We start from the raw sequence: 13,197 nt of genomic DNA, 5'->3' as shown, positions 1-13,197 counted from the left end.
ATCTACAGTTGCAATAGCAAAACATTCAAATCAATTTTAGTCTCAACCCATTTTACCAGTATTGCAGATAGGAAAAATATAGGGATTTAAATCATTACGCCACAATCTGATGCCAAATTCTTTCAAGACTTCTCAGGGTCAGCCAAGTCCTGGAAGAAGTTCTTGCTTCTTGAGTGATACAATCCCTTCCCTGCCCTCCCCCACCCTGCACAATCTTGAAGCAGGACTCTTAGAAGTTTTGTTTTTAAAAAAAGACACCGTTTCAGCACTAAATCTTGTTCAGGAAAGATAAAGAAAGACTAAATTTCTTTACCACATTTTCAAAATGTAAAATAAATTTCAGAGAACTATATTCATCTATATATTAAATATTAAAAAAAGTTGCACTCAAAATCCAAATGAGTACTTTAAAGGCACGGATATGTCTTTCTCTGAGCATCAGGCTGGTGAGAATATGAAGGGTGATACATTTCATCATGAACCTATATACTGGATAACTGGAGGCAGTTACGTGTTTGCAAATTTGTAACTATTCTTAAATTAAACAAAACATCACTCAAGTAGTACAGCTCTCTTTCAATGACAGGAAGTGTACAATAATTAGCTCTCAAAAACTACAAATGGCAAAAGCATTTACAAATACTGAAGTATTCTTCGTGTTTAATCTCCTTCATTACTGTCATCACTTTTAAAAAAAAGGTTTCTGAATCTCTGTGGTGCCATAAGCTTTTTTACTGCACTGTTAAATAAATGTATTCTTTATCATTCTTGTTAACCCTTCTCCCCTCCTTTTTTTAAAAAAAGGGAAGTTATCAAAATGCTTATTGCTACAAAGAAAAACATTCCCAGAGGCAGCATACGTAAACAGCCCATACAGAGTAGCACTGTGCACAATTCACAACTTCCAAAAGCTAGCCACGCACAAAAACATATGTTTTTCTAGTTCTGCCCAGAGTTTATCTTCAAAAAGCTAGTTTAAAAACAGCAATACTTTTAATGTATACAGGTAAGAATAAAAGAGCCAAACCCATATATTCCTTATTGTGACTAGATATATATCATACATCAAAAGCTTTCTGCTTATTAACCGAAAAAAACTTGACGAGATTGCTGGATCACCCACATCTAAGTGAAATGCAGAAAAAAATTCAGTCACAAACAAGTGATTTTTCAGGAATCTGAACTTAAACAGTTATCAAGCAAATTCTGTTGCAGACAAACCATTTGCCTCCAAAATTGGAGATTCCTGGAAGGGAGGATCCATTAGCACTCACTGCTTCTGAAGTACTGACCAGAATTTTGTTAAGCAGATGCAAAGAAGGGTCTACGTGACTCAGTAAACTAAGTAGCTGATGAAAGCTTTGAAAGCAGAACAAGGAAAAACAGATATACTACTGATGGTTGGTAGAAAGCAACCTCAAAGTGTTCTTTGAGAACAGGAATGCTGTTTAGGATACTCTAAAATCAGTTTATAAGTGACAGCAAGTCAGTTATGGGGAGGGAAGAATATAAACACATAACCATGATTCACTACAGGCTGCAGTTACAAAAATTTGATGGTAAGCAAGGTTTTTGGATTTTGAAGTAACAGAGAGAAGCCTTCTACACATTCATTGGACAGTTCTTACAGTAAGGGGCTGCATAGGAAGATTTTTTTTTTTTTTTTTTAAAAGATTCACTACAGTGTGAATCATCACCGAGCAGGATTTTCACAAGGCATAAGGTTTCACAGCAGCAAAGTCTACCATCACACCCGCTACTGGCTGGCCAGTTTTCAGCCAGTCGGCTCCGTGGTGCAGCTTTGCTACATGGTTACAGCCACGGTTACACCACACCATAGAGACAGGACTATGTAATACCCACAGCTCCAATTTACAGTATCTTAACAGCCAAGAAACAGTATCTGAAGATCAAGGTACTACGAAATGAAGGAAGGCAAGCACCCTGTTGTCCAAATTCACTTTACCAAAAGGATGAATCCTTGTACGATGGACAACACTATTAAGCGAGCGTAACAAGTAACTGATCACATGCAGTAGCGGATTGAACTAACTTGGCCAATACAGCTGCCGTCCTCTTTTTCCATCATGCCCCTTCCCCAGGGGCTGCTGACAAGTTGCAGAATACCAGTATCAACTGAGCTACCATCAATTTACTCCTGTTAAGTTATACTGAAATTCGCACAGGATTTCCTACATAGCCTGTCCAACCATCCCTACAGTGGGGTACAACCACCTCCGGGACAGTAGGGTGGTAATCACATCAACCACCCCACCTTTCACTCCACAGGGTGCAAATTGCCAAGCAGCACCTGCCTGTGCTGTTTTCCTGTATCTGCTCAACTGCCTTCTCTTTGGGAAAGAATGACAACAAAAACCCAATAAAGCCACGCATCCTAAAAGACCTTAACTATTGAGAAGCATGAAGGTAACAGTAAAGTGTTAACAGTCAGTCTAAAATTTCAGTTGGAAAAAGAAAGTGTTGACTAATGCCAGTTAATTTGTGCTTCAGGTAAAAAAAAAAAAAAAAAAAGTATGCTATGAGAAAATAATGCTGAAGGAAAAGAATCTGTCAGCAAGCCACGAAGGACATACAGAGAAAAGATGCATGATTTGAAGCTTTTTTTTTTTTTTTTAATAAAGATAAATTTGCTAAACTTTAGATTAAATGCTTAGATAGCTGGTTTGGGCATGCATAGCCCTAGTTACACAGATAAAACTAAGGAATTGTAAATTTTCTTTTAAAAGATAAACTTTAAAAGAGAACTAAAAGGTTTCTACTTTTCACGTTATTTTGGAATGAAGTAATTCTACAAAGATTTTTCGTATATTATGGCTCTGTGAACTTTGAAAAGTATTCTGCATCCTCTGTGTATTCATTGTTCTGGGCTTCCTGTGAAGTCTATAGTCCGATTAATTCACAGAAGATTGAAATGAAACCATTTAGGCTTTTTACTTTCTGGGTAGAAAGTCCATCCTTGGTCAGTTACATTTTCCTCCTTTTATTATTGTTTTCCAGTTTAACAGCTTTCTTTCTTATCACAATTCTGATAAATTTCAGAGGAAAAATTCTTTCAAATCTCAATTATTATAGTGATCCAACAAATTTCTAAGGAAGAAAAGCTGGGGCTTAGCCTAATAAGGAGAAAGACAGGAGTCCCTCTGGGAACTTACTGACTTCCAACATTTCTTATCTGATCTTTTGCTCTGTATTGATGCTTCCTAATTTCTTCTCCTCAAGAGCAGAGCATGCGTGCTGTTCTCTACAAGGATTCTCCAGTTTCTTTCTGTAAAGACTACTAACTTTTATAATTGGTCTTGCACTTTATATTAAGGTAAAATTTTAGTTTGTTCCCTCTCTCCCATATACGTTCATAGGGACTGACATATCCTCTAAATCAGGATCTCTGAAATATAACTACTTCATTCTTGTTCAAAGCAACAAATCTGTTCTCAAGGATTTAATACAAACAAAAATCCACATCTGAAAACATTCTCACAAAAGCATCCCTCTGTTCTAAGTTGTGTTCTAAAATACCTACTTTTAAGGGAAGCAAACATACATTAGCTATAGTCTTCTATGAGAGGCTTCTGTAAAATTTCTTGGTATCAAAAGTGCTAGAGACTGGGAAAGAGACAACAGAGAAGAGTGCGCAACCAAAGCAGGTTTCTTTTACAAGACAAACCCATTTTAATACTTCAAAAAGAACAGAGCTGAAAATTACTCTCAATAAATGAATGACTTTTCATCTGTGAATCCAGTATTTCAGAACAGGTCTGTCTGGTACTGCTTCATGAAGTATCAGATCTAGTCCAAATTTAAATAAGCAGGGCTGCACTGCCACTCCTGAACGACATGCCTAGGAGCATCCAAGCTATACCAGTCCTTACTCCCCCTACCCTGGTGTCTGCATCTGTCTCAAGGATTTCTGGCTTTAAGAAGTGATCCTATTGCCTAGTTGAGAACAAATAAATTCACAATCGGGAACAGTCACCTGCCTTCCTTATCACAGCAACTAAGTCAGGACAGCTTTTGTCTTCCTGATACCAAGGATATCTGGAACTGCAACTTCTCAAATTCCAGGTTACCAGTCTGCATCCTCCACTGCCACACTTCAAATGTTGGCTCTCAAAGCTGAGCCTTCACTTGTGTAGGGAACTGTAATTCCACACTACAGGCTGCTCAGATCTCAGTTTCTTTCAAGCACTACATGGGAGACTGAAGAAAAACATGTTTTGCCACAAAAAACATTTTCAGAAACTATTAGCGAAAAGGCACGCTCTCTAATGGTAAACTACTTACCCAGCTTTGCTCTAGGAAAGCCAAAACAGTCTGGAGACTGCCTTGGAAGCAAAAGCAACACACTGATAAATTATTCTGAAGAACAAGAAACCAACCTGTGCCAAGCATAACTTTTTCCCAACCAATTTGGGATTCTGGGACAAGAGCTATGAGCGCATAGGAGAAAAGTTCACATTCACATTTAAATCCTCAAATGGAAGCCTAACTGAGCATAACAAACAATACATGACAAATAAAAGGAAAAACTCTTCAAAATTACTTCTGGGACTTTCCGCAGTGTATCATTAAATTCAAACACATATTGCCAAAATGTAAAACAGAGTAATCACAAAAGCAAGCTATTCTTGAGGTTTACTGACTCTTCTGCTCATCTTATTTTAATGACTCTTAAGCATGTCATGACATGTCCCTGGGAACGTGTCCATGCTACTTTAACATGCTACTTGGCAAAACCCCAAAGTTAACTCGTATGTTTTAACTTCATGTCTTCTTAACATGTTCAGGGGTTTTTTTGTTTGTTCTTTTTCCTCAATAATTTGTAGGGTCTAATTAACCCACAGTCTGCAGTCCACTGAAATTCATTCTTAACTCACAGGAATTTAACAAATTTTACTTTTACAATGGCATAATACCCCATTTAGAAATGTCACCTCCTTCCTACTCTACTTTTAGGCCATACGTATAGTAACTAGCTACCTTACATAGCACCAGAGTTTGAGACTTGCAATAAAAAACAAAGCCACTGAATTTTTACTTTAGTGATGTAAAGATAAAACAGTCCTGAAATTGAACCTTCCATCTTCAAAGATGATTTTGTTGAATTAAATGCAATGCTATCCTGAAATATCCTATATAATCATTAACAACATACATTTCTGCATGAACAACACCAAGTTGTTTTCGGGGATTTTTTTTTAGCCTTTGCCATTTGAGCTGAAGGAACACTAGGGATTCCAAAGAACATTTATTTGCAGAGCAGACTATATTAATATGAAAGTTTTAATCAAGGATTTATTTTATTTCTTTTTTTAAGGGGATAAATAAAACGTGATTGTTATTCACATGCCAAAACGCAGAACTCGCCCACCCACTGTACAGTACTACTGCAAAGTTACAGTCATGGAACCTTGACTAACTTTTGTTATGATTAGAGAATACTGTAAAAGAAAAGAATATACTGAAGTGTAACAATTATTGCACTACATTTCAATGCATTGAATGTAGTAAAACACCAACAGTCAACAAAATAAAGATACCCGTGCCCAATCACTTCATAACTTACATTAGGTAAGTTATGTTCAAATTTGGGAAAATTATCAGAAAGAACACTTTGTTTACAAATATTAAAGAAAAGTATTTGCAAAATTTTTAAAAGCACACATAAAAGTAAATATACTTGTTTCAATTTCTCTCTACCACACAAATGCACATATGCATCATTCCAAGGCACTTTTCAATAAAATCTCATAAAAGTAGGGGGCATGTTAATATCCTTCAAAGCCACTTCCTTCAACACCTCATCGTTGAGTCTACTACCTGAATATTTTAAAGAGCAAAATCGTACGCTTTGATAGCTATCCCACTCCCTTAGAATGAGGTTTTCCTCGAAGAACCTTAAGTGCACTGAAAATAGCTACCTACCTACACACTGTACTTTTGCCCATTAATTTTTTGTCTCTGCTGTGGTAAGCAAATTTTGACCGATGACCACTTCCTGTAAATGAAGTAGATTAATAAAACATTATTAGTAAAAATATATTATCTTCCAAGCTTCTTGCAATTCTTACTGTTCCATAAATGGAAAAAAAAATCCATTTCAAAACATTTTGTGCACTGAAAATAATATAAAAATAAACTTAAAATAAAAAGCTTCTGAGTAGTTTTAAAGCAAAAAGCAAATGCAATAAAAAGCAATAGTCACACACAAACTAAAGCAGGAGTCATTAACTGTCAAAATTTCATTTTAAAAACAAAACTAGTACTATTTTGGAGACTTAGGAAAAAGATGAATCAGTAGCAAGCTTTTTTCCCCCCAGAAAAAGAAAGGAGTTCACAACATGAACTAAAAGGCTACAGAGATTTAACGTATCTACAGATCCTTTGTCCAAACAGAAAGGCACAGATGCCTTGATCCTGTAAAGACAAGTTATTCTAAAAAAAAAAAAATACAGAATTAGTCTCATAAGAAAACCACATAAGAAATCACAAATGCTCCCAAAATTATTTTTAGCTGTATTTTATTCTCTGCTAAACCCAATAAAACTTGAATACAGGCCGATTCTTTCTATTGTACACCTTAAAGGGAACTTTCCCTCCTTACAAGAAATACAGAAATGCTTCCGAAGCACCCTTGGGACAGCAGGGGAACAAGCACAAATTCATGCCCCGACAGTTTTCAGAGATGACTGGAAAAACACAACCAGAAGCTGGAAGCACAGAATCCATGTTTCCAAATCCAAAGGAGAAGGAAGGTAACAAAAACCATTCCTGACAGAAATTTTGGTTCACTGAAGAAATAATGGGAAAGAAAAAAAAAAAAACACACCACCAAAAAACAATTAGGAAAGCAGAAGCTCTGACCTTTTGGGATCTCCAGAATCAGTATGGTCTGGCTGTAATGGTACAGGAAATGAACAACTACATCAGTGAAAAACCACATCACCCGAGCCTTGAACACAAAGCAATATTCTAGGACCCTAAGCTAGTGCAGGAACCAGCTGTTACATGCAATGATAAAGTTGTAATTTTTTTTCACCAAAAAAAAACAAAAGGCACATTCACACTGTTAAGAGTGATGCCCAGAAGAGGCACAGCACAACCAGTTGTGGGTACTGCAGCTACAGGATAAAACTCCACTAAGCATTTTGCACTGTCCCTTCTCACAATACTTTCCTAAGGTTCCTCACCTCAAAGAGCGGCAAAATGTCAAAGTAGATTTGCTAAATAATTTGCGTACACTTATTCTGCAAACCTTTTTCTTCAGCTTTAAGCAATTCAGCAAAAACACTTCAAAGTGGTTACCACTGAACATGGACTTAAGTGTCTGAAGAAAGCAACCAAGTTCCCCAGGCCCACGGCAGTTACCCCTGTGGTCCCTGAGCGATTCAAGTGTGGCCCCAGTGCCAGGGCTGCACCACACAACCAAAACCATAGTTTGCCAATGGTGGGGTGATGGGAGGAAGCAAAGCAGGAGAGGCTGCTATCTCTGACATGGCTATATTGCCCTGGTGCACACCCAGCCTCGTCATGTCCCACAAAGAAACCGTAGGACACCAGGCAAGCTGCTGTCCTCCTCCTTCCACCTCCAAAGGTTGCAAAGTCAATATACACCACCAATAAAGTCAGCAGAAAGTTTCAAATTTGCCTGGTTCTGTGAAGAGACCAGGCCTCACAAGTCAAGTGTCTATGTGAGACGATCCAGAGACACTCTCCCTTTGCCAGCACTAGCAAAGAGCAGTAGCACTGCCCGATGCAAGTAGGACTTGGCACCATTGGTATAAGGTTGTGCATGACAGCTGGTTCTTCACCTGACAAAATGGAAATGGTATCAAATACTGTGGAAAACCCACAGGTTTATTTTTTGAGGGAGGGATTTTTATAAGAATTACATTTGCTATAAAAATACAAATTATATCACTGAAGTCTTACAGGCAGACTGATCCTTTCTGCCTGACAAGGGACTGGACCCTTAGAGAGCTCCAACACCGTAAGACATGAAACTTTAGAGTTTCCAAGACTCCCTTCCATGCAGGTTCTAAGCTCAGAATGCATCACCCCACACTCAGTAATGCTGCTTTCTTTACTTGTCTTAAAATGTTATGATTTCAGTTCTAGCACCCGTACACTTGACAATATTAAGTATTTCTTCTAACACTGTAATCAGTCAGACTGTATTAAGTTTCTTTTATTTCATTAAATTCAGACTTGCTACACGTGGAATGGCTCCTTCATCCAGTCCTGTAAAACTATTGGTGGGAGCATGCACCATACTTGACATGCAAATATAGTAAAATCGTAAGGGAAACTAGAGAGAAAGGGTTATATTCTTTTCCTGAATAGATATTATAAAGTTAGTCACAGCATAAGCAACTGGTTTTAGGGTATAACCACTAAGTAAGTATCATAATTTGATGGGGTCCATCTGTCAGAGAAGGGGAAGAGCATCTTCAGTCATAGGCTTGCCAAGCTGGTGAAGAGGGCTTTAAACTAGAGATGCCAGGGGAGGGGAACCTCAATCCATCCCACTCCTACCAGTTTGATGCCAGGGCCAGCAATAGATGCCCAGAGCCTGGAGAAGGAGCACAGGTCAGCAGGAGAGCGCCTGAAGAGCAGCACAAAGGAACTCCAGCCAGTCAGTCAGCTTCACTGGGGGCCCAACTTAAATGCCTCTATGCAAATGCACATGGCATGGGGAATAAACAAGAGGAGTTAGAGATGTGTGCACGCCTGCAGGGCTACGACCTTATTGGCATCACGGAGACGTGGCGGGATGGCTGCTATGGCTGGAGTGTTGCAATGGAGGGATACAGGCTCTTTAGGAAGGACAGGCAGGGGAGACAAGGAGGGGGTGTTGCCCTCTATGCCAATGACCAGATGGAATGCATGGAGCTCTGCCTGGGGATGGATGAGGAGCCAACCGAGAGCTTGTGGGTCAGAATTAAAGGGAAGGCAGGGACAGGCGACATTATGGTGGGGGTCTGCTACAGGCCACCTGACCAGGAAGACCGAGCAGATGAGGCCCTCTATAGACAGATAGGAGCAGCCTCACGCTCACAAGCCCTGGTCCTCATGGGGGACTTCAACCACCCCGACATCTGTTGGAGGGACAACACGGCAGGGCATAAGCAATCCGGGAGGTTCCTGGAATGCGTCGATGATAACTTCCTTCTCCAAGTGGTAGAAGAGCCAACAAGGAGAGGTGCTATGCTGGACCTTGTTCTCACCAACAAGGAGGGGCTGGTGGGGAACGTGAAGCTCAAGGGCAGCCTGGGCTGCAGTGACCACAAAATGGTGGAGTTCAAGATCCTTAGGGCACTGAGGAGGGCATACAGCAAGCTCACTACCCTGGGCTTCAGGAGAGCAGACTTTGGCCTCTTCAGGGATCTGCTTGGTAGAGTGCCATGGGACAAAGCCCTGGAGGGAAGAGGGGCCCAAGAAAGCTGGGTAATATTCAAGAATCACCTCCTTCAAGCTCAGGAGCGATGCATCCCAACAAAGAGGAAGTCAGGCAAAAATGCCAGGAGGCCTGCACGGATGAACAAGGAGCTCCTGGACAAACTCAAACACAAAAAGGAAGCCTACAGAGGGTGGAAGCAAGGACAGGTAGCCTGGGAGGAATACAGAGAAATTGTCCGAGCAGCCAGGGATCAGGTTAGGAAAGCTAAAGCCCTGATAGAATTAAATCTGGCCAGGGACATCAAGGGCAATAAGGAAAGATTCTATAGGTACATCGGGGATAAAAGGAAGATGAGGGAAAATGTGGGCCCTCTCCAGAATGAAATTGGAGACCTGGTTACCCAGGACACAGAGAAGGTGGAGGTACTCAATGACTTTTTTGCCTCGGTCTTCACCGGCAAGTGCTCGAGCCTCACCACCCAAGCCACAGAAGGCAAAGGTGGGGACTGGGAGAATGAAGAACCGCCTACTGTGGGAGAACATCAGGTTTGAGACCAGCTAAGGCACCTGAAGGTGCACAAGTCCATGGGACCCGATGAGATCCATCTGCAGGTCCTGAAGGAACTGGTGGATGAAGTTGCTAAGCCACTATCCATCGTATTTGAGAAGTCATGGCAGTCCGGTGAAGTTCCCACTGACTGGAAAAGGGGAAACATCACCCCCATTTTTAAAACGGGAAAAAAGGAAGAGCCAGGGAACTACAGGCCACTCAGTCTCACCTCTGTGCCTGGGAGGATCATGGAACGGATCCTTCTGGAAACTATGCTAAGGCACGTGGAGGACAGGGAGGTGATTGGAGACAGCCAGCATGGCTTCACCAAGGGCAAGTCCTGCCTGACCAACCTAGTGGCCTTCTATGCTGGAGTGACTACATCAGTGGACATGGGAAGGGCTACAGATGTCGTCTATCTGGACCTCTGTAAGGCCTCTGACACGGTCCCCCACAACATCCTTCTCTCTAAACTGGAGAGGTATGGATTTGATGGGTGGACTGTCCGGTGGGTGAGGAATTGGTTAGATGGTCGCATCCAGAGGGTAGTGGTCAACGGCTCAATGTCCAGAGGGAGACTGGTGACGAGTGGCATCCCACAGGGGTCCGTATTGGGACCGGTACTGTTCAATATCTTCATCAATGACATAGACAGTGGGATCGAGTGCAGCCTCAGCAAGTTTGCAGATGACACCAAGCTGAGTGGTGCGGTCGACACGCCAGAGGGACGGGATGCCATCCAGAGGGACCTGGACAAGCTCGAGAAGTGGGCCCGTATGAACCTCATGAGGTTTAACAAGACCAAGTGCAAGGTCCTGCACCTGGGTCAGAGCAACCTCCGGTATCAATACAGGCTGGGGGATGAAGGGATTGAGATCAGCCCTGCCGAGAAGGACTTGGGGGTACTGGAGGATGAAAAGCTGGACATGAGCCAGCAATGTGCGCTCACAGCCCAAAAAGCCAACTGTATCCTGGGCTGCACCAAAAGAAGCGTGGCCAGCAGGTCGAGGGAGGGGATTCTGCCCCTCTACTCTGCTCTGGTGAGGCCCCACCTGGAGTACTGCGTCCAGCTCTGGAGCCCTCAGCAAAAGAAAGACATGGACCTGTTGGAGCGGGTCCAGAGGAGGGCCACAAAAATGATGAGGGTGTTGGAACACCTCTCCTATGAAGAAAGGCTGAGAGAGTTGGGGTTGTTCAGCCTGGAGAAGAGAAGGCTTTGGGGAGACCTTATTGCAGCCTATCGGTACTTAAAGGGGGCTTATAAAAAAGATGGCGGCAGACTTTTTAGCAGGGCCTGTTGCGACAGGACAAGGGGGAATGACTTTAAACTAAAGGGGGGTAGATTTAGACTAGATATGAGGAAGAAATCTTTTATGCTGAGGGTGGTGAAACACTGGCACAGGTTGCCCAGGAGGTGGTAGATGCCCCATGCCTGGAAACATTCCAGGTCAGGTTGGACGGGGCTCTGAGCAACCTGATCTAGTTGAAGATGTCCCTGCCCACGGCAGGGAGTTTGGACTAGATGACCTGTAGAGGTCCCTTCCAACCCAAACTATTCTATGATTCTACAATTTCAGCACAAAACTAGACTTTCCCTTTCCCTTGCAAGAACGGAAAGGACTCAGGTTGCAAAGGTTCTCTAGGCAGTGCCACAGAAGTAGCTGGGTTTCAGCTCCTCCCTCTCATCTCTTTACAGCATCAACGACACCAAAGCAGCTTTGTGTTCAGTTCCAGCAGAAGAAAAACATCACAACATTATAACGCAACCTTTACCAGGCCAATTCAAACAGCGCTGATGAAATTCCACAGTACTCCAGCCTTGTCATCCCTGGGACTGGGGTTAAGAAAGCAAGGGAATAACCTTAGTAGAGTACCAAAATATGACTTGAGAGAGCTATAGTCAAAACAAATTTAAAATAAATACATTTTGAATGAGAAAATGCCAATCTTCATCATCTTGTTACATATGTATATGATGTTATATTGAGAAGACAACACGCTAATACAAATATCAGCCTATTTCATATACACCCTGATTAAAATCACTGTAATTCCACCTCATTACAGGGCTTTTGTTCTCCGTGTTTTATGAGAAATGAGAATTCTTCGGCCCAAAGGCTGTGCATCAAGCTGTATTCTTCTTTTCCAAATTAGATGTTAATTTGTTGATTAAGAATTTCGCAGGAAATGGCAAATTCTCCCCAGGAAAGAGATACCTCATACTCAAGAGAGGCTAGCAGCTGCTACCATTTCCTGGATGGTAGTCCCTGGCTGCTGCTGAGCTCTCACTTCTGTAGAAGGCAGGAGCCATTGTCTACTTGGTAACACCATTACTAGGTCTGTCATGAGTCTGAGAGCTACCTTACACAACCTCCCTGAGGAAACCATGCCAGTGTCTGACTATACTTACCAAAAGCCCCTCCAACCTTCGAAAAACCCCTTTGTACAAACATCATGAAGATCTTATCCCTTCCCAGAGGGTACAGAACAGCTTTTCCTCTCCCTCTCCTTTTGCACTCGTGAGGCACAGCACAGTACTCATTCCCAGAGGAGAGCAGCTCCAGTTCTTCCACCCTGCTCTTCTAGGCCATCTTTGCAAGGCCCATGTTCCTTTTTAGTCCTTTTAACGGTTAACGTACTTCTGTAAGTACAGTACTCCATGTGAGGTCCTAACATCTTCAACCACAGCAACAGTATTTCACTATAATTTGGATACAGGCATTCCTATGCATACATCCTGGAACAGCATCTGCTTCCCTCTCTCCCTCAACAACGTACTGCCGGTCTGAATGGCTTATTACACGCTACAAGCACTACATGATTCCCTGCTAATTAATCAGTACTCCTCATTATTTGTTTGTCATCTCTGTATTTACCTTTTTATGCAAAATGGGTACATTTACTTCCTTTTCTATCATTAGAATAGAATTCAGGAAAATATCGACAAGTACTAAACTCAAGAAAATGTATATGAAACCTACAGTTTCCCTACAGTTTCACAGTGAAGTACTTCTACTACAGTTTTCCAGACAACTTGTAGTAGCTTCAATCTAGCACATACCTCCTTAGCTTAGTTATATAGACCATACCAGCGTGTGCCAAAATCTCTTCTTAAAATACACAGTATCTACTGCTTCTCCTCTACTCAGATCTTCTGCTCCACCACAGGAGGATACTGGATTGCTTTAGCACAGTTTGGTTTTGTACTAAATCTCTTTCAGATTAAGCTT

The 13,197-nt window shown here is 41.7% G+C and overlaps 1 protein-coding gene across 3 annotated transcripts in view; it reads right to left on the bottom strand.

Moving 5' to 3' along the window:
* The window catches only part of CNOT2 (CCR4-NOT transcription complex subunit 2), a 96,744-nt gene that overhangs the window by 53,907 nt on the left and 29,640 nt on the right, over nt 1–13,197 (bottom strand). Inside the window, exon 2 of one of the 3 annotated variants that reach the window (XM_076332855.1) lies at nt 5,944–6,016. The exons of the other annotated variants lie outside the window; for them this stretch is intronic. The gene's annotated coding sequence lies outside the window, so the exon portion shown is untranslated. The remainder of the gene's footprint in view (nt 1–5,943; nt 6,017–13,197) is intronic. 3 annotated transcript variants of the gene reach the window in all.

Source organism: Aptenodytes patagonicus, chromosome 1 (assembly GCF_965638725.1).
Source record: "Aptenodytes patagonicus chromosome 1, bAptPat1.pri.cur, whole genome shotgun sequence".
NCBI classification, from domain to species: Eukaryota; Metazoa; Chordata; class Aves; order Sphenisciformes; family Spheniscidae; genus Aptenodytes; species Aptenodytes patagonicus.
This window is presented reverse-complemented; position numbering and strand designations above follow the sequence as displayed.